This window comes from Calypte anna, chromosome 1 (genome assembly GCF_003957555.1).
Source record: "Calypte anna isolate BGI_N300 chromosome 1, bCalAnn1_v1.p, whole genome shotgun sequence".
NCBI classification, from domain to species: Eukaryota; Metazoa; Chordata; class Aves; order Apodiformes; family Trochilidae; genus Calypte; species Calypte anna.
The window spans coordinates 7,797,356-7,815,439 of record NC_044244.1 but is presented as its reverse complement, the minus strand read 5'-3'; the positions used below and the strand labels follow the sequence as shown (position 1 = coordinate 7,815,439).

General features: G+C 42.2%; 1 protein-coding gene across 1 annotated transcript in view; it reads right to left on the bottom strand.

Moving 5' to 3' along the window:
* Nucleotides 1-18,084, bottom strand: part of KIAA1324L (KIAA1324 like) — a 97,464-nt gene that overhangs the window by 40,512 nt on the left and 38,868 nt on the right. Inside the window, exon 2 of the mRNA XM_030450359.1 lies at nt 5,260-5,380. The gene's annotated coding sequence lies outside the window, so the exon portion shown is untranslated. The remainder of the gene's footprint in view (nt 1-5,259; nt 5,381-18,084) is intronic.

The window sequence follows — 18,084 nt, the reverse complement described above, 5'->3', positions numbered from 1 at the left end:
AATTTGCCTGAATACAAATGCAGCTGACAATGAATAGATGTAAACTTAATGTCAGAAAGCTGTAACACCAGCATATATGTTTTGCCAGATGGGTAACATTCATTTTATATTATCCATCTACACAGACATGCACATGCATGCACCATATGTTATAAGATTTGCAGATGTCCATTGAATTCAAAGGAGTTAGGAGCAGACCCACATCTTACCTGCTCGAGATACAAAATCTTACCAGAGACCAAACCACTGAATTCAAACCCTTTTATTTTAGTTTTCTGTTACAAAAGCAGAATCTTAAAACTCCTGCAGATTGCTTACACTGCCATCAAATGTTATAAAACCTACAAGCCTTAAAAAGGGCATTTGCCCTAATTGTGTTTAAAGTTCACTGCAATTAGCAGGAAGATCCATATCTCCTGTGGTATCCAAGGAGCAGATTACACAAATTAGAATAAATTCAACACAGCTCAGCAGCAATAAATCAGGACACATTTTGCTCTCAGTGAAGTCCATTGTCCCAGTAAAGTCTATTGTAATTAAGGACAGCCTATTTTCTGAAGTCAGTGGAGCTTTTCACATGCTCACCATTTGGAACACACTCATGGGCCTCACCTCAAAACTGAGGCACATTTCTGGTACCAAAGAAGTTGTTCCAGCCTCGGTGGCACCAGGTGAAGGTGGAGTTTGCTTGGCAGAGCCATTACCAGCTCCCCAGCGCTGCACTTGATCAAATTCTTCCATACTTTTTGTATCTCCTCTCTTAAGAAACCTTGCTGATTATAATTATCACTGGCATTTTGATTCTGACTACAACACTGACCCTACCAGCAGCTTTTCCCTTGGAACATGGCAAATTCGGTTCCTTTGGAAATTGCTTTATTATTCTCTCTGCAGTTTATATATTATGCACATAGCCCCACTAATAATCACAGATATTTATGAGATAAGGAGCAACCTTCTTTAGAGTGGCAAAAAGTAACTTACAGGCTGTGGAATAAGAGGGTTAATATTAAAAAATAGTTTGAGGTCAAAATGTGAACCCCTTTAAGCCCTTTTTAGTCACAAACTGCTGAGAAGAGCATACGAGTGTGCCTGGGCACAGCAAGGGCACACTGAACCAGTTATTTGGGATGTAGTCGAGTGAAGGGAGATAAAGAAGAGAGGAAGGAAATGAGACATGCAAGAAAGGCAGGTTTCAAACTTGTCCATAAAGGACTTTTAATTTGAATGTAAAACATGCACATATGGTCAGGCTGGCAGAAAAGCCTGACTGTGGCTACCAAAACAAACTACAGCAGGGTGACAGTGGGAACATGATACCAAGTCCTACTCCCATTGCCAGACCCTGAAACATCCCCATTAGACACTGCACCAAACCCCCACAGCCAAGCAAAGGGGTTTTCAGCCATACAGTAGTGCAGGCAAGGGCCCCCAAAAACAAGCTGCTCCCATTGACTGCCATGAATATTTTCTTTTTAAAAAGATAAGCAACTGCCCTGATGGTAATGACCCTTATCAGCTAAATTCCCTTCCTGCTATCAGGCTCATGAGGAGATCAGAGTGAGATCTGTGGTAATTAAAAATAAATGAGACCAAATTAGCTAAGCACATTCCCAACTGTCAAGAAGTAATGGAGTGACTCAGAGGTCTGGATTTCACTGAGGGAGGCTCTCAGTCCATCACCACCCCAGTACAGCCCTCCTTGCATCCACCTATGTACCCTACCTTCAAAACGGTACTAGGAAGGTGCCTGGAGCACCTTAAATGGAAAGCAGAGGAGAGCCACACAGAGTAGCTTCCAATGTAATAAATATTGGTTTTTTTCCCAGCCAAGATCTTTGCTGCACCTTTAATGCATCTCTTTGCAGAATACCTTGCAATCATAATGTGGTGGCATCAAACATATGGCTCATTTCTGAGCAAACACAAGCCTGAGAGAGGCTGAGCAGTATGATGTGGCCATGCAATGGCCTGTCCAGAGGCAGCCTTGAGGTACCACACTGCACCCAAGGACAAAACAGGCTGATGTCCATCCAGATGAGGGGTCTGAAAGTGGGGATGGCCACAGCTTCACAGGGCAAGCAGATCAAAAAGAAATCCAGAGACAGTCAAATATGCAAAGGGGAATGTTGTCCCATTGCAAAGGAGCTGCTGTGCTGCAGAGCTGCTCCTGCACCTTCCCTCCTACATCTGGGGTCACTGTGGAGCAGAACCTCCTGCAGAATCACAGACATCTGGCAATTCAGGCCAGGTCCCTGCTTCCTAATGCTCACTTGGATGGGAGAGATGTGGGCAGGAGGGGAAGGTGTGACACTACACTGCTTTGTGCTCAGGGCATGATAAAGGGAGAAAAAAAAAATTCTTCTAAAACCCAAGTCATAAAGCAGTCAGAATATGACAGTCCTTTCTATGCTGAACCCCATGACTAATTCTCAAAGGACCTTGTTTTCTCTGCCTGTAAACTTTGCTGATTTAGGTTTTGAAGACCCAGAAGGTCTAATTCATAGAATCATAGAATCATAATTCCTGACATGTTTTGGAGATTACAGCCATTTCAGGGAGTGCTAGCAGTTACTCTCAGCAGGTCACAGTCAGCTGGGCTTTGCAGGTCAGCATGCACTTCAAAATGCAACAGAGCACAGAGCTACCCAACCTAATTTTAAATGGGTTCTTTTAAATGAAAAGCACTAAAACACAACATCCTGAAAATGAGCACATCCCGAGGCACTGACTGAGCTCAGGTACCACAGTTAGATTGCTCCAGATACATGAATCACCTGAGCCAATATATTTTTAGCAACCTCAAGTGTCTTTTCACTCCATTGGAGACCTCAGTCTAGACGTATTTACAGAGATGATTGGACATTTAGCATAGTGCCATGCCAACTTCTGAATTCCCAGTTCAGGCACAATTTAAAGAGAATGTCTGCTGAGAATTTGGGAGCAGGAGGAGTTGGTGCAGTATTCTCAGGATCCTAAATTAATGACAGTCTGCAAGCTACTTCTGTTCTCAGGGAGAAGCAGAGATCAATAGCAGATACTTTCAAGTGGCAGGCACTTCTGAACAGATGAAAAGAACTGCAAACAGTAAATTGTGAAGTTAGCAGTGGTGACAGATGTATTTCAAAAAAAAAATGTATCTGAGTATAAAATAACACTAAGCCTATGAGAAAAGGAAGGCATCTCAAGGAGCCACTAATTCCTTGATGAGATGTGTATGCAACACTGGTTAAGTCTATAGACAAATCTCACTCTGGAACATGATCCACTGAAAGCATGATCCCAAATACAGAACATTTTCCTCTGGCACAAAAATGTGTGCTTTTAGTATAAGATGTCTTCAGTCCAGCTGCTGTGTTGTCAGATGAGACAGAAACCCCCAGCTCAGAGAAAATGGCAAGTCAGTGAGGAGGTGTCTCTCTGTCAGTATTTTCAATACAAACCATCACTAACAGCATCTCCCCATGTCAAAACTCCAAACAGCTGAAGGGCAAATAATTTTCAAAAGCTGCTTCTCCCAGTATATCCCACCCACTGAAGAAAGTCAGATAAAACCCACACCGTTTAAAATATTTTGTAGTAAAAATCACGATGTTAGCCAAGCCAATATCATTTATTTAACAGAAACCTGTACTTTGGTGTATAACATCACAGTCAATCTAGTGGGTGAAGTTTTCCCTTTGACTACTAGGGACCCAGCTATAGAGAAGCTAGAGATTCATCTGTTGTTATAAAACAGATTTTTATCAGAACTGGTTTAAGAGCAGAAAGAAGCATAAGTAAGAGAAGAGGAAGAGGGAAGTGCACCATTTGTCAAAATCTGTAGCAGAAAGTCAAGGTGAGTGCTAGGTTTCTGGACCTTAAACCATTTATCATAAGGTTTAAGAAGATTTACTGTATATCAGAAAAAAAAAGTTACACCTGTGTAATCCACAGTACACAAGAAGTGGTTGTGCAGCAGGAGGGATAACACTATCTGCTCCTTTGTAGAACATACAGCAAAGCCAAACAGGCTTGGAGTGCAACAAGAGATTCAACAACAGAAAAAAAAAATTTAACAGGAGGGAAAATGAACAGAACAAAACAGTTGAACAAATATCTGGGGAGCTTGTGTGATCTTCATCATCGGAGGTCCCTGCAAACATCAGCCATGAATGACAAAGTCATTGCTGCTATTTGGGACAGAGGCTGAATTCTGGGATCATTTGAGGTGGTTCACAGCTGTATATTTCTGTAATTGAAAAGCACATCCTAAGGATACACAGAGATTCCACATCTAAAACCTCAGAAACTAACCCCAAGTACCAGGAATGACACTGGCAGCTTCTCAGATGATGCCTTCAAACAGTGAGTAATCTTCCAGTGGTCAGCACTGCAGCATAAGCCATTTATGTCTTTATTACATGCCATAAAGAAATGAACAATAATACTTTACAGGAGAAGAGTGAGAATTGAATAAAATCCCACCTCTCCTACATTGGAATTTAAGGACGTTGCAATTGTACGTCCCACTTGTTAGATACAATAACTTGTACTCTTCGGTACAGATTACTCAGAAAGTAAAGTACTCCTAGGATCTTTTGCAGAGAGAATTGCTAGAACAAAGAAGTGTGGTGTGAAAGAGCATTCCACTCAGGAAGCTACAGAAGAGTGAGGGAATAGTTCAAATGTGTTCATACAGCAGCAGTTTGCTTCTGTTCTCAGATGCAAAGTCTTTTAACATCAAGATAACCCACAGGGCCAAGTGATATATGAACACTCCAAGTTGTTAAAAATAAATACATAAATACAATTCAAAAGCTTAATATAACTCAGGCAAATAAGTCATTTACCATTACTTATGCATTCAGATCAGTAATCAGCTAAATTATGCAGGTAACAAGATTGTGGACACTATGCAAATAGTGCCACTCCTGGTCACCATTTTAGCCAACAGAGCTACTAATGAACCAGAGAACTGCAGAACTTAAAGAGGATGGCAGCTCAAGACAAGCAAACACATCTCTTTAAGGAGTGTTGTAATAGAAGTCGCTGTCTGTGAATTAGCACACAAGGGTACCTGTAGCAGATACTGAGTTATTCAACTACACTGCAAAGAAAATCCCTGCTCCACAGCTCCAAGAGACAAGGGGATGGATTGGAGGGGAAGGAATAGCTTGGGGACACTCAAAGACATCAATGTCAGAGTTAGAGAAGCCATACAAAGGTAAACAGGACAAAAAGCTTGTAAGGTCTGTAAAATGAAAAGTGCTGACATACTGCATTCCTTCCCTTTCACCGGGTCGGGTAGTCCAGAGCACTCCACCGATGGATTCGGGACAGCCACCCTCCATCTGGAGCCACTGCTGTCGCACTCTGTGTACTCGAAGTGGTAATCTGTCTGCAAGCAATTACAAAGAGCTTCAGTTTCATCATAACATTTGCATATTAAGCTCATTAATCAAGACCGGGATTAGCAAACTCAGTTATAATTAAAGCAGAAAGGAAGTAGCTGGTGTGGAACATACTGTGCAGCACTCTCACTGCTTTGATGATCACCGGGTATCGTCACAGGGCAAGCACAAAGCACATCAGATGCTGTGCAGCACAAATGTGAAGGCAAAGGGGGGGATTTGCAAAAGGACCTGGGAGAGAAGACACAGATTCCACTAGAATGTTTTCCCCAGTCTCTTAGAGCAGGATTGATCCCAAACTTCTGGCTGTCATGGTATCAGATCTACAGTAAACAACATGGCATTCTCTTTGGTCAATGGAGCAAACCATCCCCAGAACACAAGTCATTCCATGTTAGGCTGGATGGAACAAATCACCTTCTGTGAGTGCCTTTCTCTCTTCATCAGCTTCAGAGAAAGCTGAGACAAGTTAAAGGATATAAACCTGGTATTGAGATACCTCTGAAAATGTCATCTAGGGTCAGCTCTGAAGAGTATCTCAAGGCAGAATGATGGTGTGAGGAAAGATCATGCCCATGGTCTCTGTGACTGAGATAAGACCTGAGCATTCTAGGTAAAAAGCACTAAGAAACTTCTTAGCGTTAGCTAGGAAAGAAAAAACTCAAGGTCCCAGCTATTCATAGTATTAATAGTATTGATTCAGATCCCACATACAATCTAGACTCATATCTTGCTATATTGTGGTTTGGTTGTTTTTTTACTTTGTAGCTTGGTTTCCTAATTCATACCTCATAAAATATACCTCAGAGAATAGCAAATTAAATAAATAGCAAAATTAAAATAAACCTCAGCAACATCTTATTCTTGAACCACTTTGGTATCATGAGAGTTTGGGTGAAGCTGTCACAATCAATGTATACCCTTCTTTGGAGGGAACAGACTTGTATTAAAATGATACATACTGGCAAGCTCTATGAGACATCTCTACATGGGCAAGGCCATATCCATCTCCTTTTGCAGTCCACAGAAGGCAAACAATGGCCACGTGTCTACTTTAGACACCAGCTGTAGGGGGGACAAGGAGATAACAAGGTCCTAGAAGCATGACTTTTTCTCCACCAGCTACAGAGAGAAACCAGCTACTTGGTTTGTTGGAGACTTCTCCATTTCCACAGAGGAACCTCATCCCTGCAGGGCCCATAAAAATAACACACACAATCATGGGACTGAGGAAAACAGGATCAGAGCTTTAGCCTCCAACTCAAGCTTTACACAGCTTAAGGTAGACTGGGGTTTGTGTATTCATAAAGTTTGGTTGGTTCCTTTCAATTTATCTGGCTTCTCCTGGCAGGACAGGCCTTGAGCATTGAGGAAGGCAGTAGACATGTCCACAGCCCATGGCACATGCAGACAAGCTCCATAGATGGCAGAGATCATTCCCACTATTGAAAAACCCACCTGTGAGCAGCATAATTCTGCCTTCCTAAAGTTCTGTGCCACCAGGACTGCAAACATGAGCTACACCACCCTCAGAGGAGGTACTCTGTGCACACAAGGATTATTTTGCAGGCAGTCTTTTCCTATTCTTTCTGTGCCCCCTTGCAGTGCCAGCATCCCACATGGTGGAACAGATCAGTCCATGCTGGCTCTGGTGTAGATTATTTAATCCCTGCAAATAAATATTCAGCTGACAAACAAGGAGAAGACATGCAATTCTCTTCACTTACTTACAGAAAAACAAACAATCCTGAGCTTAACACTTCTTCTACTGTTACCCTAGGTCTCCAGAGTTATTCACATGTTAATAAAGTCGTAGCAAAACATCATTAAAGTCTTTGCTATTTTGCATCCAAGCACAAATAACATCCTGATTTCTCCGGAATTAATATTTTTATGGTTCAATAAAAGTCTTCATGGTTCAATGTATGTTAAAAAACCTAACTAACTGCATAGCAGAAAGGAAAGCTCAAAAATAAATCAAGGCAGAGGAAGATACTACAAAACCTAGAGCCACATGTGAAATGCAGTACACTACACCCTCAACCCTACAAAAATACTCAATTAAAATATGCATTTTTCCCCTTTCATCTCATTATACAATCTTCAAGGAACAAAAAAAAAAAAATAAATCCAGTCCTAAAGCAACCAGAATATATAAATAACATGACATGACTATAATAGATCCATTTCATCATTCATATCACATAAGAGGAAAATTCTTTATTACATTAAATGTGCAAGGCTGGAATGAAGCACAGAACACGATATTGAAACAATCTTATTCTGACGCATGTTCAAATATCACTTTATATTATATCAGGTCAGAAAATTATAGAGAGCAGTTTGGTCTCAACAGTCCTGGCTGCTCTCACAGCAGCTCTTTCAAAATATACCTCCTGGATATCTAACCAGAATGGAATCCATCTGCAGCCAGAGAGGGTCTCAGAAGCAGTGCAAGCTGTGAGGGACACACCATGGGATGCAGAAACATCCTCTCCAATGGTGTCTGACTGTCAGCTCTCATAGGAGACTTGAAAAACCCCAGGTCAGTAACCAAAATTATAAAGAAAAAAAGGATTTCTGCTGTCCTTCCAAGTTCAGGCAGAAGAGTCAGGTCTCTATCTCTCCTCCTTGACCCCTCCATGGAAATCTCTCCAGCTTTAACCAGGCAGATGAGGTTTCCACAGAGAGTGGACACCAAATGTCCTCATCTCTGACTACCCCAGCCCTGTGTGCAGCTGTGTCCCAAGAAGAGTCCCAAGACTCCCATGGAAGTTTTTACCACAGAACTAAGTTCTTACATTATCTCTTTCCATTACTTTTCCTCTACTGTGCTCAGCTCCCTTATGGAAGGGCAGATTATTTTCTGCATGACCTTCAACTCATCAGTAGGTCTGGAAAACACTCCATGGACCTGGTTCTTGCTTTGATAATTGACTGTAATGAAGACTCTGAAGATGAATTTCTGCTCTTGGTCAGCCATGCAGAGCTCCAAAATCTGTGCCAGCTACCATCACTATCATCTTCTTCCCTATACTATAGTTTTACCTCCCTATACTATAGTTTTACCTAGGAACAACTTTATCACATTTTTAAAAGCAGAACTCAGCTGTTCATTACAGGCTTAACAGCAGCTCACAACTTGAGCTTCACCACTGGCCAGTTTTAAATCAACCAGCCTGGATACTTACACTGGTGGAATACAACTGCACAGAGCACTGGTTCAGCTGAATGGCCCAGCATCTCAAGCTGGTTAAGCAGCCATGATGATGCTGTACTCAGCACCTGGTGTCACTCAAGCCCATCCCTAGGGGTGGGGAGGACTCCTTGACCATGGCACTGACCCCCTCAGAGCACACGTGATGTTTGCAAGCACTGGAAATCTCCCATTAGCGTTGGCTTACTGGGCTCAGTGTTCCTAATCTGCCTCAGCAATTTGAGCTTCCAAATATAGCAAGCTGGCAGAGGAGCCTTCTCAGCACGGGGGGATGCTTACACCCCCTTGGCAGCTCACTGAAAGACACCATTCCATTATGCTGGGATTTCTTCTCCTGCCTGATGGAGACATTTCTTCACTGAAATTCACGGCAAATCCATTGCAGATGTTACCTGTTGCCAGCCAATACTCTGGTTTTGCTTTCAATGTTTTTTCCCCACTATGATCCAGACATATAGTATCTTTATATCTGGCCATGGGCCTGGTTTAATTTTCATTGTATGTCTGACTCTGTTTTATTATTTTTCTGCATTTGGCCTTAATGTTCTAAACATGTCCCTCCCCCAGTTCAGCTGTTATTTCCTACAACATTTCCTACTTTATTGATGATAATTCCTAGGCAAAACTGGTTTGAAATTCAGGGCCAAAGACTAGGTTTCTGCAAGGAAGTGTCTCTTAGACTTCATTTAGACAGAAATGAACTACACGCTATATAGGGTTAAACTGGAAAAAAAAAAAACAAAACATTTTCTAAATGGAAAATTGATGCTGTTCCAAGAAGCTGCTCAGAATCAATGTGTAGTCCTCAGCATTAAATATCAAATGAAAGATTAATAGCAACCTGAAAAATTACAATAAAAACAGGCAACTATGTTTGTTTGAAATTGTGATTAATTTTGCTTTATTGTTCTTGGAAAATTAGTAAAATCATATCTGTACTACCATGCAAAGCTGTTGCAAGAAACTGTCCGATGTTCATGCCCTCTCTTTGAAGGACACCATGTTCAAAAGCGATTCCCTCATGCGAGCAGATGATGTCAAAGAGACAGTGAACTGGTAACAGCTCTGACCAGAGGGGAAGAAAAAATAACAGAATTTGTCCAGCACACTAAGTTCAAAAAGGTTTGATACAGGATTGATGGTGTGTGCCCACCATCCGTGTCCTGTGCCAAACTTCTGCAGACATCTCCTGGCTCTGTGGTGGAACCCACACCTCCTGCTCTGCAGCCCCTCTCTGTCTCCCAGCCTACCATGAGCTGGCTGAGTGTAACTCCAGTGGGACACATCCCTCCAGGTGTCCTCCAACTCCACTGCCCCACTTCTCACACAATCCTTGTCTTGACTTTAAGTGGCACCGAGTGCTCCTCCTCGCTCAGGTTCCCAGATCCAGTGCAGATTTCTCCAGCTGAACAACTTATCTTGCAGTCCTCTAGAACAGCTAACAGACACAGGCATTTCCAGTGCACAGATCTTCTCATCTTAAAGTCAATGTCAATTTCATAGCAATTCTGGAACTCAAAAAATATCATTTTCATCTACATTGACTGGAGAACTTTTTCCCAGAAAACCCCCAGTACAACTGAGCTTTCTCCATGACAAAGATCAACACCTACTTTAATGCCTTTCCCATTTTTATTCACCAATCTCTTCATTCCTTCCTTCACCTAGATGGGAGGTGCCCTGTAGCCTTGTAGAACTGAAGGGCAGAGAGAGCAGAGCACAAGTCCTTACAACCCGTTCCCAATGTACAGAACACTTGATCTGGGCAGAAACAATGGCTGAAGCCCAGAAGCATTAAACATTTACCATAGCAGTTATGAAATACAATAGTCTTGCAGTTTAACAGCTTGTTCTTGCTCATGTTGTTTTCCAACCACAGACACCAATGAGCCAAAAAAAAATACAAAAGCTTCTACCCTACCACAATATCACTTCATAACAACTCTCAGGTCTGTCCCTTATTCCTTCTCTGCACTTACACACCTTGTTCCAGTGATACTTTTCTTAACCTGATTAACAGCACGCAATGCTATTAAAAGATATTGCTTGCCAAAAGTGGCATCTGTAATCTTTACAGACCCATGTAGTATCTATATTTACATGTGCAACAGGAATTAGCTGTGTATTTATATATATATGTACATATATATAAAAGGCCCCCACACAAAGAGGAGAGTCCAACACCATTGGGCACTCTTATGATTCCCTCAGACTAATCACATTGAAAATCACACTTTCCCTTCCCTGGGACACCAAGATGTGATATCCCCAAAAATGGCAGATGCAGAAGGACAAAGAGCATCTCTCTGCATCTCTGTGTTTCTCTGTGCCCAGCCTCTGCAGCATGACCACACTCAAGGACCATGTTTTCAACACTTTGAGCCTACTCCAGTGTTTTCAAAGGCTTCCTATCAGCCACTTCCAATTCAGGCTTTGAAAGAGAAGCTGAAGTTCTCATTTCTTACCAATTTTGGGCTTCTAGCCCATCCTTCTCTTTTGTTGCACTCCTTATTTCTAGTATATCCTCTGGCATCAGGAAGTATTCCTGCTACCCCTTTGTGCTCCTATCACCCCCAGCCCGTGAGTGAGCAGCAGACCCATCCATCAGCAGGGTCAGTCACATCACTCACTCAGGCCTAATGCCCAGCATTTCCCTTCTCCTGAACACATTCTTCTTTCATCTCCTTTCAAACTACTTATTTGAGTGCTTTCCAGTTGAAAACTTGAGCCAGACTTCCAATTATTTCCATCCTTATTCTTAAATCCCCAAATTCCTCAAGACATTTATGTGTATTCTGTCACATTTCTCTTTCTGGACTCTTAATTCAATTGCAGCTTATTTGGCAGAGAGAAACCCGGCTCTAATTGCATTACTCAGAACCCCACGAGGCAGCTGCATATATTCAGACTTTCTGAAAATTGAGCTATTTGCATCTTGAGCCTAATTCAAGCACCAGGCTTCAACCATCAGAAGCTGAGGTTGAATCACTGCCAAAGCCATCTGCAAATTAAAGATGAAAAAGTAAAGAGGTTTACTGACTGAATGCCAAAATTCAGCAAAAATATATTATCAATATTTGCAAGGAATCAGAATAAATGACATTTTAGGTAAGTTTTCATATAACCTGTTTAAACATATCATGCAGGAGTCTAACCCAAATATGATAATATAAACATCAGTGAGCCGAGTGACTTGCAGTGGACAGATCTCTACAGAATGATGGGCGAAGTTCAGAGAGCCATGAGCAGCTCCATCAGCAGGAGGACAGAGATAACCCTTATCAATGTTTAGAAACAAACTGCTGATAGCAAAGTGTTTGGATGAATATTTTGTCCCAGTGGAAATGCAAAAGGTACTGATCTTCCCTACGAACCAGGTCCAAGGACTTCTTTTGCCCTTGCTTAGCATACTGCAGCATGGGATGATAGTCAGTAGAGATGTGTCCAAAGCATGAACTCTACTCATGCCTCCCTCCAGAGCTGGAGGAGCTAGTTAGCCTAGCTTAGACACATATATTTTCATAGAAGCATCTGAGGTTAGGTAAGACAAGTCCCTCCCTTTGTATCTCTTAACCAGCTGAGACACACTGGGCTGACACTTAATTTCTGAATGCACTCGTCCCGCCTCTCAACAGCTCCTAGTCCTAGAAGCACCCTCCTCTTACCTGAGCCTCCAGAGATGCTTGTCATAGAAATGATGCATTATTAGTATAGTAGAGGTTTAAAATAAGAGATAGCAGGGCTAGAAGGGCACTTCAGAAGCCACTTAGACCATCTTCTCATCCCCCATACCTAAACTATTTCTGATGGAAGTTTCTCTAACCTCCTAGGAAACCCCAGGAATATATGTTATGTAGCTTCACAGGGTATAGCTCATAGTTACCAGCCAGATAAAATTATGCTGATGTGCATGGACCATTCAAGTAATGAAGCAGTTCTCATCGTCATCCAGGAAGCTTAGCACAAGAGCTAGGAGAAACACAAGGGGTTGACAGGCACAGCCTATTTCAACACATAAAGATTCAGAGAGCAGACTGGCACTAAAGGCTGGCTGTCTCCTTCCAAGAAACTGCTTTTATTACACTCTACATTTACTGCACATTTAACTATATGGTTTCTTAAGGACAGGGCATTCCCATGTAACACACCAACACCTGCATGACACTTCAGGGCCATGCTCTGAGCAGTGTCTTCTCTTGGCCTTCAGCCACCCTTACTCTGCCTGAAGTCAGTGGAGATTTCAGTGGCCTCGCTGGGCACCAGACAGGGTCAGACATCATCATCATTCAGCAGAGACAATGTACATTTTCACTCTGACATTTCTTCAGCCCTTGCCAAATCTCTTTCAGCACCTGTCTGATAATGACTAGGGGAGCTTTTATTATCATTATCTTATTTATTCTTTCTGTGATGATTTTCAGAGAGAAAAGGTCAGGTCAGCTACCCACCCTCTGACGGTGAGAAACTTATTTTTCCTTTAAATCAAACTTCACAAAGAAAATCTGTGCAGCCCCAGCCCAGCCATCTTTGAAAGTGTCTGGGATTACTTATTTTTGAAACCTACAGAGACAAGTGGTCTTTAATACAACAATGTGTCTTTTATCCAGGGCCTCACCTATATGTTGCCCAGCTAAGTCAAGAAAAGATATCCATTGACTTCAAACGACAACTGGATGAGCCACACTCAAAAAGTTTATGCACTCATCATCCTATGTATTAAATAACAGGTGATGGGCATTGCCATCCTTCAAAGTAAAACTAAAGAAAGCAAAGACCTTTCTGCCTTTTAAGACCATTGCACTGAAGATGATGAAGATACCAAATACTGAATTCTATGGGATGGTGCAAAATGGCCCCCCAAAAGATTATTTTCATCCAGACAAAATGTGTGTGGAGGCATCTCCAGTGATGGCTTAATAAGTTAATAGGCATACTGGGCAGTTTGGCTGCCCCAGCATGTTTTTTACTCTTTCCTTAAGTCAGCACTATATAAGCCATAAATTTTGTTTTGCACCATTTTTCAGCCAGAACAGCTCCCTGATCTGGGTCATCACATGCTGTGTGAGCACTGCTGAGGACCTAGAGGAGAAAGTGGCAATGAGTGGCTAAGTTATAAAGAGGAAAGAGGAAGAAGAGCAGGGAACAGGACTGACCTAATGGCCACACATACCTACGCTGATGATGAAACTGTGCCCTGATCCTGATGTCTCCTCTCACAGCTTTCACAGCTGTGTTATTTAAAGGTTTGGGTCTCAGGCACCACAGAACACATTAATGAATGTGGAAATTAAAACAATCCCTAAGGATACACATCTGCACAGTCACTCAACAGAATTTCCAAATGCATATTTGGGTTCATAGCAACTAAATCTTACAAATCTTCACCAAGTGATTTTTAATAACAATCAGATCATAAAAAAAGAGAGTTAAGGAATAAACTCTGTGTTCTAACTGCATCTCTGGTAAAACACTGAGCCTTGTTTTAATACTTGCCCCCTGTCCCATTTTACATAAAGTAACTCACAGGAAATGTACCAGCAAGAAATTTCAAATATGACATTAAATGATATCTGAAGCCTTCAAATGTATTTTCTCCTAGAAAAGTAGAATTTAACCCTCCCCATCCTCCTTCATTTGGTAATACGGAGATGTGAGAATGAGGACTATAGACAGATATCAGATATCAGATAAAGTACATAGGATGGAAGTAGTAAATGGCACCTTGTAAAAATGTCAGAGGATCCCAAATCCCTTAGCAAACAGGAGGATTAGTGATCTTTTACAATACATAGGCAGGTTAGTTTGGACCAGAGGCACAAGGCAACTGCTGGTTTACTGTGGAGTCTCTAAGAAGCCTTCACTTGTGTCACCCACAAGTGTAATCTCGTTTTGCACACCTGGAGATAATTCACAACCCTGTAGATTATATTGGGAACCAGCCCATTTTGATTGTTTTACCTAAAGCCAAATTATGACGCAAGTTGGGAATGGAATCCAGAATCTGAGTCCTTGAACAGATAATAGTTCTTACTCTACAGGCAAAGGGCAAAACCACAAAAAAGATCTTGGCATGGTCAGCAGAACCAGAGAGGTGATCTTACCCCAGTAATCAGCACTGGTGAAGCCACATCTCAAGTACTGTGCTCAGTTTTGGAGTACAAGTCTTTTAAGGAGCATCTGAGGGACCTGGAGTTGTTCAGCCAAAAGGAGACTCAGGGGAGACCTTAGCATTCTCTACAGCTACCTGAAAGAATCATAGAATTAGCCGGGTTGGAAGGGACCTCAGAGATCATCTAGTCCAACCCTTGACCCAAAGAAGACTTAAAGAGGTGGGAAACAGTCTGTTCAGTGAAGTTACAAGTGATAGGACAAGAGGTAAAGCGATGAAGTTGCACCAGGGGAGGTTTAGATTGGATGTTGGGAAGAATTTCTTCACTGAAAGGGTTATCAGACATTGGAACAGGCTGCCCAGGGCAGTGGTGGAGTCACCATCCCCAGAGGTATTTAAGAGTCATATAGATATAGTGCTTACTTAGGGCTTAGTTAATGTCTTTTCAGTGTTAGGGTATGATTGGTCTCGATGATCTTGGAGGTCTTTTCCAACCAAGGTGATTCTTTGATTCTGTAGTGCAAGCCCATAGCATTTCACCCACTGTCTACATTGCTTGAGAAGAATGAAAAGATTGCAGCACTTATTATCTTTACATTTAAGACTTTGTAATAAGTCAGTTACAGCAGTCTCAAAGAAGACATTTCTGTAAGGATAGACCTTGTAAAAACAGAAGGTTAATAACCTGTCACTGCATCCATGGTGGGTCATTCCATGAATTAGAGCCACCAAACACCCACTAGAGAGGGGATATAAGGTATCAAATAGTATGGCACAGAAAGCAGCAGATGTTTCTCCCTGTTTCTCCACCATCATATCTCTGTCATCATTTGATACAAGAAGTGTCCTTTCTAGGCTTAAGGGATATTCCTGCAGTCATTTGCTTTTGGGCTCCATTGCCCAAGGCCACAAAAAGCAGTGCTGGGTAATACCTTTGGAGTCTGTCTGGTTTTGAATAGGGTGCCAGTCAAATAATAGGATCAGAATCAGGAAAAACATTTCAAGACAGTTCTCAAATAGGTCTGGTCTGGCTGGAGGAGTTCTACCTTGTCCTCAAAAACTTTTTATAATATTCATCTCCTACAATGTCACCAAACTTTTTAGTTGAAAGTTAACTGTCTCAAGGGTGACACAACTTTCTCAAGTCACAAATAAATTTAAATGATGGCATGAAACTGTCTGGCTTGTTTCCAACAGCAAGGACAGAAGAGAAATGAGAGTGACAAGTTCAATACCCAGAGCTTCCACTGGGAGAGAAATCTGCTAGATGTGATCAATTAATTTGCTGTATTAAATAGCACTGTAACCTGCTATCGATCATTTTTGTCCCGTGCTTTGTATCAGATGGATTTCTAATTTATATCCGTGTCAGGGGACTGGGAGGAATATTACTCAGCAAGTCTTTCAATTGGCTTTTTTATCTACAAATCAAGCAATTATTTTGTTAACAATCAGGAATGTGTTAACAATCTGATGACATTTCATTTATGACTGTTGTCTAGGCAGAGCCTCCAAGGTGCACTAAACACAAACAAATGAAAAAGCTGTCACCTTGAACTAGTGTGAGGTCACGTACACACCTGAGTGTGCATTTTCATACACACACAAAAATCCTCACATAAGGATTATTCGATGATCTTTTAACCCACAGGCTCCATTGCACCTTGACTGATAAAACTTGGTAGATCTCCACTGTCCCCAACAGAGCTTCACTGATTTACACCCACAGAGACTCAAGCTTTTTGTTTATCTTTTAAGAGAAAAACAAAAGGTCATCAAAGGGAACACATAATTCTCAGGTGAAATTTCATTTATCTCACTGCTACTCCATGAGACCTCCCCTGATTGTGTAGACAGAACTGCAATTTTTTTTCTCTGCTTTCAAACCCTTCCAGCAATGGCAACTAATTAGAAGCCACTGAATTAAATTTTATCTTCCACCTGTGTGCTGGTGGTGATTAATTACATTCATAGAACAAGAAAAGCCATTCCAAGCACGCCAGTAAATCCCACCTTCAGTCAGCATGAGGAGACTATAAAGCTCCAGATGGGATGGGATAGACCTCATCAGGACATGGATAGCAGGGACAACAGAGCAGGGGCTTGATGTCTTTCCCCAAGTTGGAATTAAAAAATTACCAGAATTTCTTGTGAAAGGAAGTGTTCCCTTCACAATGCAACATCTGGCTGCAGTCAGGGCGCTGGGCACAGAACCTGCTCCCTTTCAGGGTCCCATCATGGCTCATAGAATCACAGAATCATAGAATGTCTAGAGTTGGAAAGGACCTTAAAGATCATCCTGTTCCAACCCCCTGCCATGGGTAGGGACACATCCCACTAGAGCAGGTTGCTCAGAGCCCCATCCAACCTGTCCTTGAACACTTCCAGGGATAGAGCTTCCACAACTTCCCTGTACAACCTGTTCCTATGTGTCACCACCCTCACACTAAAGAATTTCCTTCTAATCTCTAACCTAACCCTCTCCTCTTCCAGTTTAAAACCATTACCTCTTTTCTTCTCACTACAAACCCTTGTAAAAAGTTCCTCCCCAGCTCTCCTGTAGGCATCCTTCAGGTACTGGAAGGTCACTACTACGTCCCTCCAGAGCCTTCTCTTTTGCAGGCTGAACAACCCCAAGTCCCTCAGCCTGTCTTCATAAGAGAGGTCTTCCAACCCTCTGTTTTTGTGGCCCTCCTCTGGACATGCTTCCAACAGGTCCACATCTTTCTTGTACTGGGGGCTGGACACAATATTCCAGGTCTCACCAGGGCAGAGCAGAGGGGCAGAATCACCTCTCCCAATCTCTTGGCCACACTTCTGTTGTTGCAGCCCAGGATGCAGTTGGCTTTCTGGCCTGCAATTGCACACTGGTGGCTCATGTCCACCTTTTGATCCACTAGTACTCCCAGGTCTTTTTCCACATTGCTGCTCTCCAGTGTGTCTTCCCCCAGCCTGTATTCACATCTTGGGTTGCCTTGACCCAGATGCAGGACCCTGCACTTGGCCTTGTTGAACCTCATGAGGTTCCTTGGGGTCTATGGGAAGGGCACATCAAGGTAATGCCCATAGAGCTCCAAAGAAGGGTTGTAGCTAACTTCTACCTTCTCCACTTGCTCACACCCACTGGAACCTGGTAGCAAAGTCCATGGCTGGATTTTCCCTGAGGATCTGACAGACCCATTTCCCTTAATACCCTCATTCCCCAGGTGCTTTTATGCTGTGTTACATATCATCAAAGTGCTGGTGCACCAGGAACAATATTAGTATTAAATATAAATGTGGGTATTACAACCAAAGCCATCTGTTACTCATTGTCAATTGCAAATCTCTTCTCCTCACCCTACCCTACACCAGCCTCATGCTTT